Below are 7,590 nucleotides of genomic sequence, written 5' to 3' on the forward strand. Positions count from 1 at the left end.
ACCTGCACGTTATGCACATGTACCCTAGAACTTAAAGTATAATAAAAATAAATAAATAAATAAATAAATAAATAAATAAATAAAAGTAAAATACTTTCCAGGAAAGCAAAAAAAAAAAAAAAAAGGTTCAAAGTCCAAAGTGTCATCTAAAACAAGGCTAGTCCCTTCCTATCTATGAGCCTATAAAATCAAAAACAAGTGAGTTACTTCCAAGATACAATGGAGCATAAGCCTTGGGTAAATACTCCCATTCCAAAAGAAAGAAATTTTGGCCAAAAGGAAGGGGCTACAGGCCCCATGCAAGTCTGAAACCCAGCAGGGAAGTCATTAAATCTTGAAGCTCCAAAATAATTTTCCTTGATTCCATGTCTCACATCCAGGGCACACTGGTGTCCAAGCTCCCAAGGCCTTGGGCAGTTCCACTTCTGTAGCTTTGCACATTTCAGTCCCTACAGCTGCTCTCATGGGCTGGTATTGAGTGTCTATAACTTTTCCAGGTACATACTTCAAGCTGCTGGTGATCTACAATTCCAGGATCTGGAGGATGGTGGCCCCCTTCCAACAATCCTACTAGACAATGCCCCAGTGGCGGACTCTGTGTGGGGGCTCCAATCCCACATTTCCCCTCTGCACTGCCTGAGTAGAGGTTCTCCATGAGGGCTCCACTCCTGCAGCAGGATTCTGCCTGGCCATCCAGGCTTTTCCATACATTTTCTGAAATCTAGGAGGAAGTTCCCAAGCCTCAACTCTTGCATTCTATGCACCTTCTGGCTTAACACCACACAGAAGCCAGCAAGGCTTATGACTTGCACCCTCTCAAGCAGTGACCCAAGCTGTACCTGTACCCAAGCTGGGCCCTTTTTAGCCACAGCTGGAATTGGAGTGGCTGGGATGGGAAAGAAGTGTCCTGAGGCTGAACAGGGCAGAAGGGTGCTGGGTCTGGCCCACAAAATCATTCTTCTGTTCTACTCCAGGCCTGTGTTGGGAGGGGCTGTAGCAAAGGTCTCTGAAATGTCTTCAAGGCCTTTTTCCTCATTTTCTTGGCTATCAGCACTTATTTTCCTTTTAGTTATGCAAATTTCTGCCGGCTGCTAAAATTGCTTCCCTGAAAATAGGAAACTTTTCTATTTTTCTTTTCTACCACATGGCCAGGCTACAAATTTTCCAAACTTTTATGCTCTGGTTCCCTTTTTAATTAGAATTTCCAATTACAGGTCATTTCTTTGCTCACTCACATAAGCATAGGTTGTTAGAAGTAGCCACGTTACAACTTGAATGCTTTGCTGCTCCGAAATTCCTTTCACCAGACACCCTAAATCATCACTCTATAAGTTCAAATTTCCACAGATTCCTATAGCAGGGGTACAATGCAGCCAGGCTCTTTGCTAAAGCATAGCAAATGTGATTTTTTTTTTCCAGTTTCCAATAACTTCCTTATCTCCATCTGAAACCTCATCAGCCTGGGCATCTCTGTCCATATCACTATCAGCATTTCAGTCACAACCATTCAACAAGTCTCTAGGAAGTTTCCAGATTTTCCCTGATCTTCTTGTCTTCTTCTGGGCCCTCCTAGCTCTTCCAACCTCTGCACATTACACAGTTCCAAAGCTGCTTCCACATTTTCAGGTATCTTTAGAGCAAATGCAGCACTCTCGGTAGCAATTTTATGTATTAGTCCATTCTTGCACTGCTATAAAAAAAGATCTGGAAAAGGATAATTTATAAAGGAAAGAAGTTTTATTGGCTCATGATTCCAGATTCCACAGGCTGTACAGAAAGCATAGCATAGCTTCTACTTTTGGGGAGGCCTCAGGAACATGGCTTCCAATCATGGGGCAGGCAAAAGGGGACCCAACACTTCAAATGGCTGGAGCAGGAGTAAGAGGCAGGTAGGTGCCACACACTTTTAAATGACCAGATCTTGTGAGAACTCACTTACTATCATGAGAACAGGACCAAGGGGGTAATCCTCCCCCCATGATCCAATCGCCTCCCACCAGGCCCCACCTCCAATATTGGGGATTGCAATTCAACATGACATTTTGTTGGTAACACAGATTGAAACCATATCACAGTTTCATTTGCTATGTCTGTGTATTTGAGTACTTTTTAAAAATATATGTGTTTTGCACGTAAGTGAGATCATGTAATATATTTTTTCTGTGTCTGGATTATTTTACTTAGCATAAAGTCTTCCAAGTCCAGCCATGTTGTGGCATATGGCAATATCTCCTTCTTTTTTAAGGTTGAATACAATTCTATTGTATATGCCATATTTTCTTTATCCATTCATCTGTCAATGGACATTTAGGTTATTTCCAGATCTTGGCTATTGTGAATAATACTGTAATAAACATGGGAATATAGGTATATTTACAAGGCAGTGATTTCATCTCCTCTGGACATATACCCATAAGATGGATTGCTGGGTTGTATGGTAGTTATATTTTTAATTTCTTCAGGAATCTACATGCTGTTTTCCATAGTGGCTGTACCAGTCAACATTCACCACAACAGTGTACTGGGGTTCCTTTTCTTCATACCCTTGCCAACTTGTATTATCTCTCATCTTTTTGATAACAGCCATCTTTATGGGTGTGAGGTGATATATCACAGTGATTTTAAGAACAGCTATTTCTTATCTACACACTCTTAGAAAAAATATACAAGGCCAAGTGATAGACAAACTGAAAATGAAAGAGCATTACTGTAGTTCTGGCCAGTACATTCCTGAAAATAGAAAGTATTAGCCAAGTTCTTTGCTTTTCCATCTATAATACAGAATTAGAAAACATCCCATAATGCTTTAGGGATGTTAAGGATAATATGAGGATTTATTATTTTTCAGGGAGGCTAATTAATTTCTCCCAAGGTATTTTCAAGGTTCTATGTTCCCCCTGGGAAAAAAATTGCTCAAAAGTCTAAATGTATTTTTAGTTGTTATTAATGCCATAACATTGTACTTACTCTGGATGGAATACATGAAAACGTAATTTCTGACCTTGTTAAAATAAATTTAAATTGCTTTAAACTTTTTTTTTACTTTGATAGATTGTGCACTCTCTACTATTATATGAATAGGGCCAAGGGCACTTGGTAATAAAATTAACTTTGATCTCCTTTCTAAACTTAATAGAATTATGTTACATATTTGTTTATACATAATTAATGCTTGGAATAACACATTTTGCTCCTCTGGCATAGTTTTCTACTCACCTATTTTCTACACATACAGTCATGTATTGCTTAAATATGGGGTTAGGCAAGTTCAATTTTGTCATTGTGCAAACATCATAGCATGTATATACACAAACCTAGATGGTATAGCCTACTACATACCTGGGCTACCAACCTGCACAGTATATTACTGTACTGAACACTTTAGGCAATTTAATACAATACTATTTGTGTACTTAAACATTTGTAAACATAGAAAAGGTACAGTAAAAATATGACATAAAAATAGAAAATGATACACGTCCATGGGGCCGTCACCATGAATGGAACTTGCAGGACTGGAAGTTGTTCTAAGTGAGTCAGTGAGTGAGTGGAGAGTAAATGTGAAGACCTAGGACAGTACTGTACACTACTATAGACTTCATAAAAGCTGTAAATTTAGGCTACACTAAATTTATACAAGAATATTTTATTTCTTCAAAATAAATTAACCTTAGTTTACTGGAACTTATTTTCTTTTAAAATTTTAATTTTTTAAAACTTGTTAACTCTTTTACAATAACACATCTTAAAACCAAATACATTGTACAGCTGTACAAAAATATTTTCTTTCTTTATATCTATTAGTTTTTTTCTAATTCTCTTTTTTCTTTTCTTTTTTTCTTTTTAAACTTGTTTGTTGAAAACTAAGACAGACATTAGCCTATACCTACACAGGGTCAGGATCATCAATATCACTGTTGGTCACCTCCAAATTTTGTCCCACTTGAAGGTCTTCAGGGATAATAACATGAATGAAGCTGTCATCTCCTATGATAACAGTGCCTTCGCCTGCAATATCTCCTAAAGGACCTGCCTGAGGCTGTTTTACAGTTAACTTTTTTATATATAGAAGATTACACTCTAAAATAATGATAAAATATACAGTACAGTGAATATATAAATTAGTGATAGTCATCATTATAAAGTATTATGTCCCATACATAATCATATGTGCTATATTTTTATATGACTAGCAGTGCAGTATGTTTGTTTATACCAGCATCACCACAAACTGGTGAGTAATGCATTGTAACTATAGCATTATGATGGCTAAGACATCACTAGGCAATAAGAATTTTTCAGCTCTGTTATAACCTATCATTGACTGAAACATCCTTATGTGGCTCATAACTGTACTTAAAAAAATTTACTTACTATAATTTTTGTTGCTAAAGGAAGAAGCTCTTTTTATTTTCCAGTTTTACTGAGGTAAAATTGACAAATAGGGATTGTATATATTTAAAGCATACAACTTGATGTTTTCATATATGTATATGTTGTGAAATAATCATCAAAATTAAGCTAATTAACGGATGTATCACATCACATAATTACCATTTTCTTGTGTGTGGGGGGTTGGGGGGTGCATGGGACACTTCAGATGCACCCTTAGCATATTTCAAGTAAACACTGGTATTTTTAACTATCATCACCATGCTGTATACCAGATCTCCAGAACTCGTTTATCTTTCCTAACTGAATCTTTGTTCCCTTTGATGAACATCTCCCTATTTCTAACCTCCACCCCTCCCACTGTCCCAGGCAACAACAATTTTACTCTGGACTTCTCCAAGTTTGAGTATGGACTGCTAAGGAAGAAATTCTAATTGCTCTTTGACAATAGGCAGCAACTGAGCTATTGAGAGTATAACTGCTTTTCTACCAGTTTGCTCAGGGATGTCTGTTGTGATGTAAGTGGCTTCCTGGACCCTTCACTGGTGCAGAGAACTATGTTATTGAATTTTTTTAACTTTTATTTTATTCTCCGGCAATTCCCAAGTACCAAGAGCTATGATGTAAAAGGTGCTATCTGTTTACCTGCTGCCACAATAAACAGGACAATTTTTAATTTCCATGACTACTGAAATCCAACTTTTAATTTCCATGACTACTGAAATCCAACTTTTAATTTCCATGACTACTGAAACCCAACAATAATACTGGGGTGCCTTGATACATCCAAATGACAGTTCAGAACACCTGGGACCTGGGGTCTGAGACAAGAAACATGGCAACACTTGATGTGATTGGAACAGCCAGAAATAAACCATTCCTTTGAGGGATGCAACGTCTAATTAGTAGCAGAGAATATTAATACAACATGGTTGTGATTTAAGGGACCCGTATGTACATTTTCCTTTATTCTTAAATTATGTTTTTAGCACCTTATTATTAATATATGATACCTATATCTTCAAAGCCTTTGTATTATCTCATTCTCTCTTCACAGTCTTTCTGGTCATATTCACTTTGCAGATAAGGAAATTACATTGCAGATAATTTAAGCAACTTTTCCAAAATCACACATCTGGTTAATGAAAAATTTACAACTTGAACGCAGGTCCTCCATTTCATATTCTGACATCCTTAACAATAATGATAGCTGCTTATTATTGATTTTTGTAAAAAATAATCAAACTGACCTTGCAGTCAGTTCAGTTCCCTCATTAAAATTGCTGACAGCATTGGATTGCTTATTCTTAATCTCATATTCTTTATTACATAAAATGATCTTGATGTCTGTTACACCTATTTATTAGAAGCATTTAAAAATAGTCAAATCTTCCTTCTAGACATAGGACCTACTTACCAGAGCAGGACTGGTAAATTTCCAGATTTATAGAAAGTGTTTTTTACATGAACCTTCAGGCTTGAGTTTGCCAGAAGATTCTACCAGATATCTGAACCACCAACAACAGAGACATTGAATTTGAGCACAGATGATGTATCTATTGTCACCTTTCTCCCCGTGCCCCTCAAAGTTACCTCAATCAATGAGAAGTCAATTAGGATAAGCAAAGATACACATTTTGGAGAAGACAGGAATTGCTGACTTTTTAGTCTATTACTTTCTCTATATTGCCTTGATAGATATGAATGATACCACGAGAAATATAGTACTTGGTCTTTGCTGTAGTGAACATACAATCTATACCGGGAGATAGGACATACATATCAAATAAGATAACTAACAATGTATCTTAATTAATTCTTTCACCATGTAATCAACAAATATTTATTGAACACCAAACCTGTGCCAGGTGTTATGCTAAAGGAACAAAATAGGGAGGTTGTAGTGCAGACATTAAAGCAACATGAGCACCACAACAAAATACAAAACTTAAGTGTTGTCTTAGTCCACCTGGGTTGCTAAAACAAAATATCATAAGTTGGTGGCTTATAAACAAGAGAAATTTATTTATCACAGTTCTGGAGTCAGGGAAGTTTAAGGTCAAGGTGCTGGTGGACTCACTGTCTAGTGAGGGCCCATCTTGTTGAAACTTTACATGGCAGAAGGGAAAAGCTTATACCTCTTTAGTGCCTTATAAGGGCACTAATCCCATTCATGAGAGCTTCACCATCATGACCTAATCACCTCCTAAAAACCCTACCTCACAATACCATCACATTGGTGATTATGTTTCAACTTATGAAATTTGGTGGAATACAAGCATTTAGATCATAGCAGGAGTAGACGTTAAAGCAATATATAGATTACTGCAAAAGTAATTGTGATTTGCACAAACTGATAGCTGTCACATACCTGTGACAAATGGAGGATGATCCTGGTGTTTTCACTGAAGGGCAGGTGAAGCCCTAAAGAATGGATACACATAACAGAATTTATTTTATGGCTGAGTAGTGCTCTATTGTGTGTATATACTACATTTTCTTTATCCACTCATCCATTGATGGACATATAGGTTGTTTCCATCTCTTGGCTATTGTGAATAGTGCTGCAGTACACATGGAAGTGCAGGTATTTCTTTGCCACACTAATTTCCTTTGTTTTGAACATATACTCACCAGTGGGATTGCTGGATTATATGGTAGTTCTACTTTTAGTTTTTTGAGGAATCTCCATATTGTTCTCCATAATGGCTGTACTAATTTACATTGCCACTAACAATGTATGAGAGTTCCTCTTTCTCCATATCCTCACCAGCATTCATTATTGCCTGTCTTTTGGGTAAAAGCCATTTTAACTGGATGAGACGATATCTCACTGTAGTTTTACTTTTCATTTCTCTGATGATTAGTGATGTGGAGCATTTTTTCATATACCTGTTGGTCATTTGTATGTCTTCCTTTGAGAAATGTCTATTTAGATCTTTTGCCTCTTCTTTAATAGTATTACTTTTCTCATATTGAGTTTTTTGATATTTATAATATTAAGTGCTTAAAAGAAATTTAACTCATGGAGATAGAGAGTAGAATGATGATTTCCAGAGGCTGAAAAAGATAGTGGGAGGGGGAGATAAAGAGGGAATAATTAACGCATGCAAAAAACAGTTAAAAATAATAAGATCTAGGCCGGGCGCGGTGGCTCAAGCCTGTAATCCCAGCACTTTGGGAGGCCGAGGCGGGCGG

The sequence above is a fragment of the Rhinopithecus bieti genome, unplaced genomic scaffold, assembly GCF_001698545.2.
Source record: "Rhinopithecus bieti isolate Rb0 unplaced genomic scaffold, ASM169854v2 scaffold_1306, whole genome shotgun sequence".
Lineage (NCBI taxonomy): Eukaryota > Metazoa > Chordata > Mammalia > Primates > Cercopithecidae > Rhinopithecus > Rhinopithecus bieti.